Raw genomic sequence first — 15906 nt, forward strand, 5'->3', positions numbered from 1 at the left:
ACTGAGACTCCTCTTCTTTCCAGTAAGGAAGTACTGCTGGCCAAGAAGGGTAGTTTGAGATCTCAACAGCTTTAATGTGCATGCTTGCATGAGTGCACGTGCACGCGCGCACACACACACACACACACACACACACACACACACAGTACATATGCTTCTTATCAGCTCTGTTGTGCAAAGACTTTTCGTAGGTAAAGGATTTGGGTTTTTATCTTGCCCAAATCCTTTCAGGTATTGTCTTGAGGTAGGACAAGTTCCTTTAACCTTGCCTCATTTGAAAATGTAAGAAGAGAAATATTATCCCCTGTCCACCCTGAGCCCATACGTAAAATGACCCCACATTTATGAGCAGAAGATATTTGGAGCTATAGCACAAAGCAGATTAATATGGAACTGAAAACAGATCCCTTAAAAGTCTGCCCACAGTGCAGAATTGGTAATAGATAAACCTCTTTCCCATTACAGCAACAATACCACAAGGCAGGATTTGTTTGCAAGAGAATAGATTGGCAAACAAGCTGGGACTAGAAGGTGGCTCCCACCTTGCTCTACAGCCTGAGCAGGGCTGAAGAGGAAGAGGAAACCAAGGTGGTGGCAGGCTCCCACAGGAAGCAGAACAAGGGGCTGCACAGAACACCCCAGCCTGTTCTCTCTCTCCTGATGGCTGGCCTTACAGGTGGAACCCCCCCCCCCCCGCCGCCACCCCGCCGGGTCATTCATGGTTAGAGCCAAGGAGGGTTGGGTTGGGTTGGGTTGGCAGGTAGCTTGCCCTTTATTCTCCCCCTGATGGAATCATTTGTCATGGTGACAGAGGTATTGGAGTGGAGGGATAAAGGGCACACTGACATCTGCAACCCAACTTTGTATTCTGGTTCCACTGTGTATGAGCTGTGTGACCTTAGACAAGGCAGAATACAGTGTGGCCAGAAGGCAGATGAGAGGAGGTGAGTGGTAGGAAGGAGCCCTAGAAAGGGCTGCAGAGCCTTAGGTACCAGAGATGGGGTGGCAGCTTTATTCTGGGGCACATACCATGGGTCCTTCCTGGGAAACCCTCACTCTGGTTCCCAAGCCCCAGCTTGCCCATCTTTGTGAGTCACTTTCTAATACCTCTTTCCTGACTCTTCTCCCGGCCCTCCCACACACCCATTTAGCACTGCCTGAGGCAAGCCACCCGGTCACACAGACCTTTAATAGCGAGTGAAACAGTAGCAGGTGTCAGAGCTGAGAGAGGAAAAAAAATCTCAATCCCCACTGGAGGGCGAAGATCATTTTCTTTCTGCATTTCCATTTAAAGGGAGAAGTGAAAAGCATGAAATCACATGCCAACAGGAAGAGAGAGTTTAAACCAGAATAACCTTGACAGGAGCAGACACCAGCAGCTTCCAAGTCACAGTTGCCAAAACTGAACTCCTGGGGAGGAATGGAACATGCACGCAGGGAAACACAGGCGGAAGTCACCCAGCCTTCGAACCTAGGTGCCAACTCTCTACCCACTGGCCTGCTGGACCTTTCTACTTGGATGTGCCTCAGGCACTTAGGCTCACCCTGCCCCACACTCATCCTGTCATCTGTCTTCCAAATCTGCTCCTCCTTTGGGTCTCTTGTCACATGATGACTCCTTCCCAAGCCAGAAGTCCAGGGGTCTCCCAGAACTGTTCTCTCCCTATTCCTCCTGCCTTCCTGAACCACCACCAGCTAATCAGCATCTCAGCCCAGCTAGTTCTGTCTCTGTCTCCTTCATGCACATGGCCTCTGTCTGGCTCCATCATCTCGCATGGACTCTGAGGCAGCCTCCTGCCAACCCCCATGCCACGCTTTCTCTGATCTAGCCTCTATTTTTCTCCCAAGATGACCTACCCCCTGAAATGCAAATCAAACGATGGAACTTCCCTTCCTAAATTCCTTGAGTGGTTTTCCTTTGCTATCAGGATAAATTCTAAACTCAGGCTAGTGTACCAGGCATTGCAAGCTTTGCCCCTATCTAGTGGTCCAACTTTATCTGCTTGTCTACTTACCCACCCCCAACTCCATTCTCAACTCCTTCCCTCAGTGTTCCAGGCCCTTTCACACATTATGGCTCTTTGCCTTGTCTTCCTGACGAATTCTTGCCTGTCTCTCCAGATTCCGTGCAGGTGTCTCCCCGTGGACCCTTCCCCCCATCACCTCACGCATGTCCTCTATCACACCAGTGGTTCTCAGGCACCTTTCTGCCTCCCCGACCAGTTCCCTGAGAGCAGGAACTCCATCATGTTCATCTTTAGATCCTCAGGCCCAGGACAGAACTTGACACAAAAGTCTGAACAGGGGTCCACGGAAGGTGTGAGCCTGTGAATTGCTCCTTCTTGGGCAGAGACACACTGTGGAGAGAGACCAGGGACAACTCAGGGCACACAGTGGGCCTAGAATCTTGCCTGGACAAGTCCTGGGCCTCTAGGGCAAGTGGGAAAATTGAGTGCAGACACCAAAGTCCATCAGAATAACAGATGAAACATAAAAATACCAATACCTTGTCCCCATGGTGTCACAGGAGAGAAATCGTTGCCTGCTCCTGGGATTAGAGAGACGCCGATCTTGCATTTTGTCCTATTCTGCAGGAGCATTCTAAGGTGGATTCAGGCCCATCCAACTTCAGAATCTGTAAGAACCAGGACAGAAGGACATCTGAAACACCACTGCTTCACCACTCTATATACACAGGAGGCTGAAAGATGACTTCGCTCACTTTTCTTTTGAGATAAAATTCACAACATAAAAATTACCATTTTAACCATTTTTCAAGTATATAATTTAGTGACTTTTATGACATTCACAATGTTGTGTAACCATCACCACTGTCCACTTCCAAGATATGTCCATTACCCCCAAGGAAACCCCTACCCATTACGTCGTCACTCCCCATTCATCCCGTCCCAACCCTTGGCGGCCGCTAACCTACTTACCGTCTGTAGATTTACCTGTTCTGACCATTTCATAGAAATGCAGTAACATAATATGTGGTCTTTGGTGTCTGGCTTCATTCACTTTGCGTGGTGCTTTGCTGGCCGTCCATCTTAAAGCGTGCGTTAGCACCTCCTTCTAGTTTTATGGCTGAATGATATCCTTTTGTACGACGATCCGATTTGTTTATCCATTCATCAGTCAATGGACGTTAGGTCGCTACCACTTTTTAGCAATTACGAATATTTGGCTGCTATGAAATTTGTGTACAAGTCTTTGTGTGAACATATGGTTTCGCTTCTCTTGGGTATATAGCTGGGAGTGAAATTGCTTCATCAAATGTTTAACATTTTTTGAGGAACTGCCAATATGCTTTCCTCAGCAACTGCACTAAATTTTACAATCGCACCAGCAATGTCTAAGGGTTCCAATTCACTCACTTTCTGAAATCTTAGCTATCTAAGCCAGAAGTCCAGGGGTCTTAACTCCTCATATTGGTATCTTCCTTATAGACCTTCCAGAAATACAACCAATTGGATAGCGACAGAGTCCAAATCTAACATCTGAAATGGGAAAATGGCCTCCAGCCGAACCTGAGCTGATAGCCAACACCTCATCACACATCCTGAGAGACACTCTCCCTGCAGCTGCCCCTGAAGCAGGGCTTCTGAACAGCTCAGAATTGCAAGGACACCTTATGCCCCATCCCCTAGATCTGTTAGGTATGAACGTGCAAGCATGGTGCCCCCAGGGCCCCCACTTGCAAATCAGATGAGGAAAGAAAAGGGGAGTCTAGATCTCATTGGGAAGTAGAAGGAGCGGAAACAGGCCAGATTCCGGGGAACCATTTTATTAGCCAGAAATTAGTGCTGCTTTCTGCAGAAGCCAGAAGACCGGGAACCCCCTGGGGCAGGGCAGGTGGACCAGCAGCAGGGCACAGAGTGGCAGGCTGCCGGGCAGGCAAAGAGCAGCATCTGCCCCGTCCAGTGGGAGGTGATTCACTGATGTCTAGGCAGGCATCTTGGCACAGCCTCAAGGCACGGGCATGAGGAGCGGGGCCAGGCCCTTGGGCGACAGATGAGAATGAGGCAGGGTCCTGGCAGGTCTGAGAGGCTGAGCCACAGGACTTCACGCTGCCCCTGTCTGCTGGTTTCACCTCTAGTGAGATACTGTCCCTCCTCAAATTGCATCCCAGTGGTTGAAAACAACACTTCTCTCTAGATCCCTGAACACAGGATGCCCCCGCCATCATTTACACCATTTGCTCCCTGAAAACTTACACCACCCCCCCTAGAAAACTCAGGTCTCAGCTCAAGCACATGGCTTCTATGACACTCCCCCACATACACATGTCTATGCTCTCCGGTGGCTTGGGGGGCTCCAACCCCCGCACCCTCTGCCTTGTGGCACTGTGCAACAAGGGCCTTTCTCTTACTGTCCTGATTTGTGGCTGTCTCCCCACAGTGGTGAGCAATGCCAGGGCAGGGACAGACACTTCTCCCACGTATGCCCAATCCAGAGCCCTAGGCAATCAAAGGTACTTTTGTGGTAAGTCTGCTCCTGGGGAACTGGACAGAGAATGACCAGAACTGGTGACAGAGAACCAGACTAGGGGTTCAGCATGAGAATAGCCACAGGCTGAGTGGTTTGGCAAACTATGGCCCGCAGTCCAAATCTAGCTCACCTCCTGTTTTTGTATGGCCTGGGAGTACAGATTGGATTTCATATTCTTAAGTGTAAAAAAAAATCAAAAGAATAGTATTTCACGATGTGAAAATTATATCAAATTCAAATTTGATTATGTAAATAAGATTTTTAATTTTCTTAAAAGTTTATGGCAATTTGTTTTTCCTCTTGTTCTATGATTACCTACATAATATTCTTGATTTTGCTTCTTGGCCCATGAAGATTAAATTATTTACTATGTGGCCTTTTACAGAAACAGTTTGCTGACCTCTGCTCTGAATGGCTTGGCATGATTCAGTCCTAACATCCACCCCCACCCCCACAATCCACCCAAGACCAAGCCTGTGACTCCCCTTCCTTGAATGGCAGCATTGTCTGTGGAGAAGGACTCACTCCCTGTCAGTGCTTAACTCCATGCTCCCAACCACACACACCTCTTATTTGGTATCAAAAGGCTTCAGGAAAATACAAAGCAATTACAGCTCACAGAAAGATTAACAACCCTCCCTACAATCAGTGATGAAGGTGGGATAGTCCTGAAGTCTCTTTGTTTATTGACCACCTACTACATGCCAGGCACTGCATGAGATATTTTAAAGACACCATTTTGAGTTTCGGGAACCTCTTTAGAAGTTCTCATCTTTATTCCCCTCTCCTACCCCTCCCCTTCCCATATATGTGGAAGAACAGAGATAATGGTCCCCTTTTCCCCTTTTATTCTCTTCTATCTTCACTCTGAGTGGAAAAGGAATCTTTAGCATAAAACATCAAGTCACAATAACTTATATAGCACTTGTCATGAGCAAGGCATTGTTTTGAGGAGTTCTCAACCATGTCACTACTGACATTTGGGCTGGATAATTCTTTGTGTGGGGGGTTGTCCTGTGCATTGTAGGATGTTCTGCAGCATCCCTGACCTCTATCCACTAGGTAAATGCAACTCTTCCTCCAGTTATGACCACCAAAAATGTCTCCAGACATTGCCAAATGCCCTTTGGGGGTGAAGGTGGAGACAAAGTTGTCCCCAGTTGAGAACAACTATCCTGCATGTTTTACATATAAACTCACAAAAACTAAATGAAATAGGTCTTGTTATTATCTTCATTTTAGAGATAAGTAATCTAAGGCACAGAAAGGCTAAGTAACTTCTTCAGGGTCACACAGCTGGTAAGTGATAGAATGGGACAACAATCCATATTGTCTAGTTCCTGTATCCATGCTTTTGCTACTGTCGATTTTATTAAGTCTCAGAACCTACCAAGCTGACCCCACCTAGAAAACTGTAGGGGATACCCCTTTTGCCCTTGTAAGATAGAATCGAAGGCCTCCTTGGCTTGACCACAGGAAGCACCATTAAGATAAAACAGAGACTGGGAGAGGGCTAGAAAAGAGGGAGTAAAGACAAGGCCCCAGAAACACAAAATCACTAGGCATCCATTGAGGCTGACTCTGTGTGGCCTGATGGGAATGAAGCAAGTCCTATTTTGCACCACACTCTGCGCTATGGGTATTCATGACCAGCTGGGAGAAATTTCTTTCCTGTTGCTCTCCTCCCTTCATCCCTCCTTCCTACTGTTCTCCCCCTGCTCCTTCTCTTTCTCTTTTCTTCCCTCTCTCCCTCTCTCCTCCTTTCCTCACTTTCTCTTCCTTTCTTTGATGCTGTTAATGGCTGTGCACCTGCCTTTCCAGATATTATGAGATACAACAGGAGACATGAGAGTAAATAAATAAACTGAGGCTCAGAGCTTAATGAAGTCAAACACAGACATGCATACACACCTCCCTCACCTGACAGACCTACTAGTACAGCTGGGGTTTTATATCAGTTATGATTGCTGTGGGCTCCAGGTAAGAGAAAGAAACCAGACTTAGAATAGCTTCACTAAAAGGGGGACAATTATTCTCTTTCCCAGAAGGGTCAGATGTAAGCCCTCCAGGACTTCTGGGTGGTTTTGCAATGCTATTGACATCCCAGGCTCCCTCTGTCTTTCTGCTTTTCTATACTGCCATATGGCTTTCATCCCTTTGCTCACAAGAAGGCTATTGAACTTCTAGGAGTCACAACTGTAATTGGGCAGTAAAAGCAGAGAGGGGACAAGATGGAAAGGTGAGGGCCAGCTGAGTCTGTCCCTTTGGCTTACGTCTCATTGGTCAGACTGGGTCACACGACCACTCTACCTACAAGAAAGTCTGTGGAGGTGCTTATCTTTATTTTTATTTTTTAGGTTTATTTATTTATTTTTGAGAGAGAGAGAGAGGGAGAGAGAGAATGCACTATCAGGGGAGAGGCAGAGAGAGAGAGAGAGAGAGAGAGAGAGAGAGAGAGAGAATCCCAAGCAGGCTCCACACTGGCAGTGCAGAGCCTGAAACGGGGCCTGACCTCAGGAAAGAACTTGTGCAAGATCATGACCTGGCCTGAAATTAAAAGTCCAAGGCTTAACCAACTGAGTCACCCAGCTACCCCCGTAGGTAGTTTTAATTGGGCACGTTATACCACACTGCAAAAAATATTTGGGTTCAGTGAGTAAGGAAGTAGGGAAGAATGAATATTGAGGGGGTGTCTAGCAGTGTCTGCCCCAGATTCCAAAGACAGTGTCCATTCCACCAGGGAACACTGTTTGCTGAGAGCCAGTGGGCTGGAAAGGAGATACAAACTCTGGAGATGGTGGCTAACCTTGAATCTTGGCCGTTTCCTTTACTGTCTGTGCGACCTTGGGCCAATTGCTTTATATTTTCCTTCCTCACTTTCCTCATCTATAAAATTTGGCGGTGGGGGGGGGGGAATCCCACCCAACTCACAGTATTTCATGGGGATAAAATCAGTTAGCACATGTAAAATACTTAGAATAGTGTCTGGTGCATAATAAGCCCTCAATAAATATTAGCTATTTTTAAGCTGTAACTATTTACTGAATATCTATTATATGCCAAATGCACCAAATTATCTTTTCTAATCCTCACAACAAATGCACAAGGGAAATAAATGTCCACCCACATGGTATGAGTTCAGGAGGGGTCCCAGGCCCCGGTACCTGTCATTTTGCCTTTTCATTGAAGACTTCTAATCCTTAAGAAATTCTTTAATAAAAACACCTCTGTGAAAGGTCTCTATGCACTTTTCAGCAAGCATCTTAACATCTGACACCAAGGCAGAGATTTGTAGCATCAGCACACTAGGATGTCAGACAAAGCCTTTCCCTGGCACTTTCGAGTAGGTCTTGCCCTGGGTTTAGCTCCAAGTTTTGAGGGAAGATTTAATCTAATTTCTGTTCTTTTTTGCTTGATCTGCAAATTGACTCACCCATCCCAGATACTTAAAGATATGCGATAATGGTGCTCTGGGAATCAAGCAGGGGCTGACGTACTCAGAGCTTTCACGGTCAATTAGGACAGGGTGGAATCTATAGAAATGTTCGAGTATAGGAGCATAGGGGAGAGAGGAGACTGAGGGTCACAGATTTCAGCAGTTGGCCCCTGGGTAGGGTCAGACTAAGCTGGAGAACAATCAAGTTCCAGCCCCACACTCTTACTTTAGGGAGACGCCAGGTGCTGACTGAAGAGCAGTGATGTCTAAGGCAGCCAGCAGGAGAGAAGGCATCGGTTCTGCTATGGAGGTGAAAATAGACATGACTCCCACCAAGCAGCCCCTTTGTGCTTGCCACGCCCCCAAATCAACCATCAGATTGGGGCTGACTCCTAGAAGTTCAGTCTAAATAAAATCACATGTTCCTGGAAGTGCTCTGAAAAATTCAAAGACTCCCATCTTAGAATAAATTCTACTCCTAGGAATATTTTCTATAGAGAACATGTGCAAAATGATTTTTCACTATGGCATTATTTTTAATAGTGACAAAACTGGGAACAACCAAAGCATTCATGAATAGGGGGCTAGTTAATTTATCAAATACATATTTTTAAAAACACAGATGGGCATCAGACTTTATTAACCTGAAAAGTTATAGCTGGTATGTAGTTAAGTAGGAAAAAACACAATATGAAGCAGCATGTAAGGTAAGGACCATACACGTGAAAATCAAAAAATTGAATAAATATATATATTTAAAAAAATATTAGCAGAAAGGCAAGAACATGAACTGAGATGAATACTGAGATGTTTGGAAAAATTTCACCCAAATGTTAGCATTGTTTATCTGCATAAAAAATTTCCTGCAGAACCAGGTTTCTCGCTGTTGGAGTTGAAATTTACAAATAGGCAAGGGGAGGAAGCTGGAATAATCCATATGTTAATGGATTAGAGTTTGAGGCAGCAGTATGAACTCATGTTTAGCTTAGTATAGACACAGATGGTGGCATATAGAATATTTATAGATATGTGTACACACGCAGGTTAATATATGCACACATATTTCTTTGTTTTGTCAGCTGAGAGGGCCTAGAAGAAATGACATACCAGTACCAAGGAGCATACCTCATGCCCACATCTTTATTTCTAATACCATTTTCCAATAAAAGGAACCAGGGCTCCTTAAAGAAATGGCTGATTCTAGGACTAGGGTGTAAAACATACAAGATGAGCCTAGAGCATCTTCTAATGCCATAAAGTAAAAAACGACTAAAAAAAATTAACATGAAGTAACCCATATGGATGTGTATGTCAAAACAGCACAGAATTCCCTATGGCCAACATTGGAACAATGTGGGCAACAATGTAAATAAAGTAGTATTGGACTATAATCCAAATATAAAATAGATACCTATGAGCCCACACTAATATAAATAAATTATAAATGGTAGGGAGAGGAGACAAAATAAATCTCGTGCAAAAGAATTCCAAATAATTTCTGTAGATGCTCGGCCCTAAGAGAGGGAGGGCATAATTTCCCACTCCTGTAATGTGGCTGTGCAGAGTGGCCTCCTCGCAAAGAGGACAGCAGGGAAAGAGGGAAAAAGAATAGCTTCACAGTGGAGAAGACTGACAAGCTCATCTCAGGCTGGTGGTCAAGGTCAACATCAACAGTCATAAATCATGCTAATAGTATGTAACCTTGGTATCATGTGATAAAGATGACACTTTGCCCCTGGGATCTTCCTCCTCAAAATTCACAACCCCAGCCTCGTCATGAAAAAAATCATTAGATAGATTCTAGTAGAGGGGCATTCTCCAAAATGCCTGACTAAGGTCCTTAAAAACGAGGAGAAGCTGACAAACTGTCACAGCCAAGAGAAGTCGAAGGAGATGGGTAAATCTAAAACTGTTTAAAAAAAATAACGTTTTTCCTTTTTAAAGTTCCCACAGAATGATTTTTCCCTAAACAAAAGGATCAAAGTGAATTTTGATCTCAACCTTTAACAATGCAGAAAGTCAGTAAGGGCTTTGAAAATAAAGCTTTTCTTTAAAGGTTTTCCAACATCCTGGATCAAATTCTTACACGGGGCCTTAAGGTCAAAGTTCTTGGGCTTTCTCCAGGAAATTAAAAGATTTTCCCAAATATATCAGAGGCAGCCACCGCCCTCACTAAGGGGAGGGCCTGAAGAAGGTTGAGGTTTCCTTTCCTGGGCTCTCAGTGTTTTTCTCATCACACATACCTGTAGGTTGCACATGTACATCTCAGCACAGCCATTGTGACATGACAAAGCCTACTGTTTCCGGGGACATTTACAACACTTTTATCAGATGGTGTTGACCACTATCTGTCCCTAGAACAGACGCAGAGGAGCTCTTCAGAGAGGCCGTGGAGTCTCCAAATAGAAGTGCACAGGTGATGGCCAAATACTGGCAGTCCCATAGCCTCAGGCCCCTGAATCCGTGGGGATGGTCTGAGACTTTGCCATGAGCACATCTGGAGGACAGACTGATTTATGAGATATCCCCAAGATTCTCCCAGCCCCCACTTTAAATGAGAAAGAAGAATCCTCAAGCTGAAAGGGGCAAGTCATGGAATTGTTTTATTTCTTATTGATTTTGTACATATGCAACTCAGCTAAGTAGAATTATAGCAAATTGTGTTCCTGATGACCCAGGAAATATGCTAAAAAAGTAATTCTTCTGAATAGTCAGAAAAGTTCCAGAAGTTAGCCCTAGGATTTAGAAACAAGGTCAGAAAATGACATCTTTGAAAACTGGAAATGATAAAAATCAACATACAACGAATGGGATTAGTCCCCTGTAGTTATTCATCCCCTGTAAATCATCCACCTCAGAGATGCTCAGCAAACACATCTTAGAGAAGACTGGAGTGCCTCCCAAAACCAGTCAAGGGCCCCAGGAGACTTCTGCATTGCCACCGGAAACTACTAATCTCAAATGGACCTTATCTTATTGAGATAAACTATAATTTTGAAAATTGTAACATGCTAATGACAAATACAATGGAAAACTCTCCTTGGAATCTAGAGATAGGAGACAAATAGAAAAGTCCTGGTCAGGGTTTTAAAAATAAATCTAAAGGAATAAAAGTCACAATATAGGGAATATAGTAATATAGTAATACTATAATAATGTCACATGGTGATAGATGGTAGCTACATTTGTGGTGTGCATAGCATAATGTATAGAGCTGTTGAATCAATATGTTGTACACTTGAAACTAATGTAACATAGCATGTCAACTGTACTCAAAGAAAATAATTGTTAAAAATGGAAAATAAGTCTAACCGAGAGTGACCTATTTATGGCTTTGGTTGGTGGAAAAGTGTCCTCCCCTGAAAAAATTGGGACAATTCTTCAGGTTCTGGAAGAGCTAGTCCTGTGAGACTAGGTAAACCCTCTCTTTGATTTCAGTTCTCCAAGGAACCTTAGGATCTCCAGGGAAGACACTGTGAAGGAGGCGATCCAGATAAGTGGACATGAGTATCCAGTTAGTAGGAGTCCTACAATATTGTGTCTCTAAATCAGTGTCTCATGAATTTGGAAAGTGGCCCTCCATACTTCAGAGCTAGCACATACTGGAGTGCTCCTTGGAGGCAAGGGAGTTCCCAAATTGCAAGGCTAAGGACTCACATGCTGGACTAAGTTGTCCTCCTAGTGGTCACTTCATGAGGCCCGCATGGGCCACCAGCCGGCCTCATTAAAAAAATCATATCCTACATCTTCCATTCTATAAGATAGCCTATTTACTTAAGATGTTTCTTAGAGTCTTCTCCTTTGGGGACTGGCTAATGTTACAGTAGATGGATGGGTCTGACCTACCCAGATCTTCCTCTAACTGTTGATTTTTCAAATTCATCAAAGAACAAGAGAGTTGGGTACTTTCTTAAATGCATTGAACCACTTGGTGGCCCCTATCTAGTAGTTGGGTATCAATGAAGAAACCATGACAAGACATGTTTGGACACGAGCAAGAATCCTTCATTCATGCTGCACACACAGGCTTTACCATCCATTTGTATCAGTATCATCCATGACCTGAAAACAGCATTACTTCACGGACGCCACAATTTTTCAGTTATAATTTAAAAATCAACACTCACAAGAGGGGAAATTCTGTTAGTCTCTCATATGCAGAGAATAAGCCATAATATTTTTGAAGTTTTACCCATGGGTTACAGAGAATGTAGGTTTTAAAATATTTGCCTGTATCTGAGTAGAAACAATCTTACTCCTCAGTGTATGCTCTTAAAAAAAAACAAAAATAACCTTATTTGGACTCTATTCTGCCTTCTAAGACAAGAACTATCACTTTTCCTTCCCTACTTTGCCCTCTTCTCTCTGTCAAATGTCTTTTATCACAAAGAAATTGCAAGGCTTCGGGTCATACTCAGCTTTCCCCTTGGTTTCTGTAGGGCTCCTTGGTGAACACATACCCTGTTATGATTAAAAACATTTGCCAGCTCAAAATGTCTTCTCCAAGCCCCTCTATAAAAGAATATTAAAATCAAGGCTCGTGCTGTTATGAGTTTCTGGAACAACAGTCCCAGAGGCAACAGCTGCTCTTTCTTATTGTTGTAACAGCAACTCTCTTGGCAGCACTGAGATGGGCTTTTATAACTTCCCTGGAGGGAACCCACTGAAGTTCAAAAGTGATCCCCACCAATTCCTGACCTCTGTGTGATCCAGAAGACGCCCTGCCAGCCACCAGCTAGCTATGCAAGGTGGGGCCCATGAGCCCCTCCTCCAATGAACTACACAAGAAGGAAATGAAAAAGAGAGAGAAAGAGAGCTCTCCAAGAGCCTGGACAGCATTCCTCTGTATCTAATGGCCCTCCTCTGAGGCAGCTGCTTCCTTCAGGCATGACTTCCCATCTGGATACTGGGAAGGCCTTAGGTCAGGCGTCAGCACTTTGCACCAGAGATACTCATGAGTTTTAACCTCCAAAGGAACAAGGCAAGGATCCTCTTTGCTGAAGAGACTCCAAAGGAGAACAAAAATGGAGCTTTTGGGGAAGAAGCCTGACCTGACAGGTCTCTGGTTTGCTAAGGAGACAGCAGCACCACTTGCAGGTAAGAACACAGAGAAGGAATGGGACTCCTGCAGCTTGAGAGGCTCAGAAATTAAAAATTGGGGGTAGTGCAGCATCGGACCCCTGCTTTTTGACTCGGTTCTAGATGTAGAGATGAGCGTAGTTCACCTCTCGAATGAGTGCAAGATTATTTTTTTCCCACTGCTTCTGTCATCCTTGGGAGCCCAGTAGATAAGCCATTTTAATACATAGCGATATTAGGTATCATTTATGTTTTATATACATTATATTATTAAATCCTCACAATGAGCCAATGAGATGAGTATTATTATTTTTATTTTGTATGTGAATATCTTGAAAATATTAGGGGATAAATAGCTTATTTGAGAATATGCAGCAAGTCAATGGCTGAGGAGGGATTTGAACCAGGCCCCAAAGCACATGTTCTTTGTCAGGCTATCTTCCCTCTCTACCTTCCATGCCCTCCCTGCCCAGAGTGACTGCACCTCAAGTCTTGGGCCTGTGACCTTGTGTATGCCAAACCATCAGAAGAAAATGATCTCTATAACACTCCTTGAGGTCTGTCATCTGAATATTTTATGCACTATTTGCTGAAATTAAAACCTACATTGGTCTATCTCCTATGAATGAAAGTCCTTTTTATTTTTTATTAATTTTATACATTACCATTTATTTATTTGTTTATTTATTTATTTATTTTGTTTTTGAGAGAGAGAGAGAAAGTGACCAGGGGAGGGGAAGAGGGAGGGGGAGAGAGAGAGAGAGAGAGAGAGAAGAGAGAATCCCAAGCAGGCTACATGCCCAGTGCAGAGCCCCATGCAGGGCTTGATCTCATGACCATGAGATCATGACCTGAGTCGAAATCAAGAGTTGCATGCTAAAATAACTGAGCCACCCAGGTGCCCCTGGAAGTCCTTTTTAAATGCCAACATCTCAGGGATGCAAGTCCCCAACAGAGGCATCTAATTTTCATATACATCTCAGGAGTTCTGCAGGTTACAGTGTTGGCCTTTTCTGCAGGAGGGTCAGATAGACCTGCTCAGAGAAATGGTACAAAATATGGGGAGGACTTCTAGTAAAGCCTGGATATTGAAAACATGTAATTAGCTTTGCTTCCCATGGAACGATCTCAAAAATGACAGTACAGAAATGTAAAGGAGGGGTGCTTGACCAGCTCATTTGGAAGAACATATGACTCTTGATCTTGGGGTTGTAAGTTCAAGCCCCACATTAGGTGTAGAGATTACTTAAAAATAATCTCTACTTAAAAATAACTTTTTAAAAAAGAAATATAATGAAAGAAAGTACATGGTCAAAGAGAATGGATGGCAAGATGATGGGAATCAAGACAATGGAAAGTGAATGGATGAGTGATACCTGCAGGTCAGAGAAAGTTCAAACCCAACTGCCTTCAGAGAGATGGCCAATGACAAGAAAGCAGGTGTGTTCCATGGAGCCCCTACAAGGCTTTGGCTTTGAAGGCACCAAGTACCTCTAAAGGCAAGGATGGGGAGTGGGTCTGGAAACAACCTGAGAGGCAAAAGCCTTCATGAGGAGCATTTACACCTCAGCCCTGTCCTTTCCCATACCACATGCAATCAAATGGCCAGTGTTCCTCTACCTCTCATGGTCAACAAGAGACATATTCCCTGGAGAAACTGAACTGACACGTTTTCAGGCCTGGAGACACCAGGTTCAATAAAGGGTAAAGTACTAAATGCATGAATGTTTACATACTGGACAGTCAGGCTCCAAGCCCTGTCTCAACCCCTCCCCGAAGGCTGGCATACAGGTGCTTTGGAGAAAATAAACAACACTAGAGAAAGACTTACCTATGATGACATTTCAGGGCTGCTAGTAGAAAGACACAGCATCTGACAATTATTTCACTAAAAATTTTTAAGCTTTTCATTTTGAAATAATCTGACTTACCAAAAAGTTGCAAATACAGTACATAGAGTTACCACAGAACCTTCATTCACCTTTCCCAAACGTTAATGTTTTACGTAACTACAGTAAAGTGATCAAAATCGGGAAATTAACACTGATACCATACTATTAATTAATATAGAGACCTTATTCAAACTTCACCAACTTTTCTTCTCTGGTCCGGGATCTAACCCGGGACCATGCATTGCACTTAGTTGTCATGTATCCTTAGACTCCTCCTATAATTTAGAACAAATGCTCATTATTTCTCTGTCTTAGATGACTTTGACATTTTTTAAAAGGATTGGTCAGCTACATTCCAGAATGTTTATTCTAAGTGCATCATATTAGGAAGCATATGATATCAATATATCTCATTACTGGCTATGTTAACTTCAATCACTTGGTTAGGTGATATCTGCCAGGATTCTCCACTCCATTGTTTCTTTTCTAATTAATAACTATATTGTGGGGAACAAAGTATCCTGTTTCCCACATACTTTAATTTGCTAATTTTATCATCCACTAATGTTCTTGATTATAACAATTATTACTGAGTTGTTTGCCAAATAGTGATTTTTTAAGATTTCCACCATTCCTTCTACAACTTTATTTTTGTTGTTGTTGCTGTTTTAATAACTTATTTTCATGTTAGCGAATATACAGTGTATACAGTGTAGTCTTGGCTTTGAGAGTAGATTCCTGTGATTCATCACTTATGCACAGCACCCAGTGCTCATCCCAACAAGTGCCCTCCTCAATGCCCATCTCCCATTTTCCCTGCCCCTTCCAACCTGCCACCCCCACCAACCCTCAGTTTGTCCTCTGTATTTAAGAGTCTGTCATGGTTTGCCTCCCTCTCTGTTTGTAACTTATTTTTCCTTCCCTTCCCCTATGGTCTTCTGTTAAGTTTCCCAAATTCCATATATGAGTGAAAACATTTGACATCTGTCTTTTTCTAACTGACTTCTT

At 43.6% G+C, this 15906-nt stretch overlaps 1 long non-coding RNA gene across 2 annotated transcripts in view; it reads right to left on the reverse strand.

The window, feature by feature from the left end:
- Positions 1-15906, reverse strand: part of LOC109268306 (uncharacterized) — a 58955-nt gene that overhangs the window by 29741 nt on the left and 13308 nt on the right. For both annotated transcript variants that reach the window (XR_008417231.1, XR_002080577.2), the window contains exon 3: positions 2507-2635. This is a non-coding gene — a long non-coding RNA (uncharacterized LOC109268306). The remainder of the gene's footprint in view (positions 1-2506; positions 2636-15906) is intronic.

Source organism: Panthera pardus, unplaced genomic scaffold (genome assembly GCF_024362965.1).
Source record: "Panthera pardus isolate Hobbes unplaced genomic scaffold, ASM2436296v1 HiC_scaffold_24, whole genome shotgun sequence".
NCBI lineage: Eukaryota > Metazoa > Chordata > Mammalia > Carnivora > Felidae > Panthera > Panthera pardus.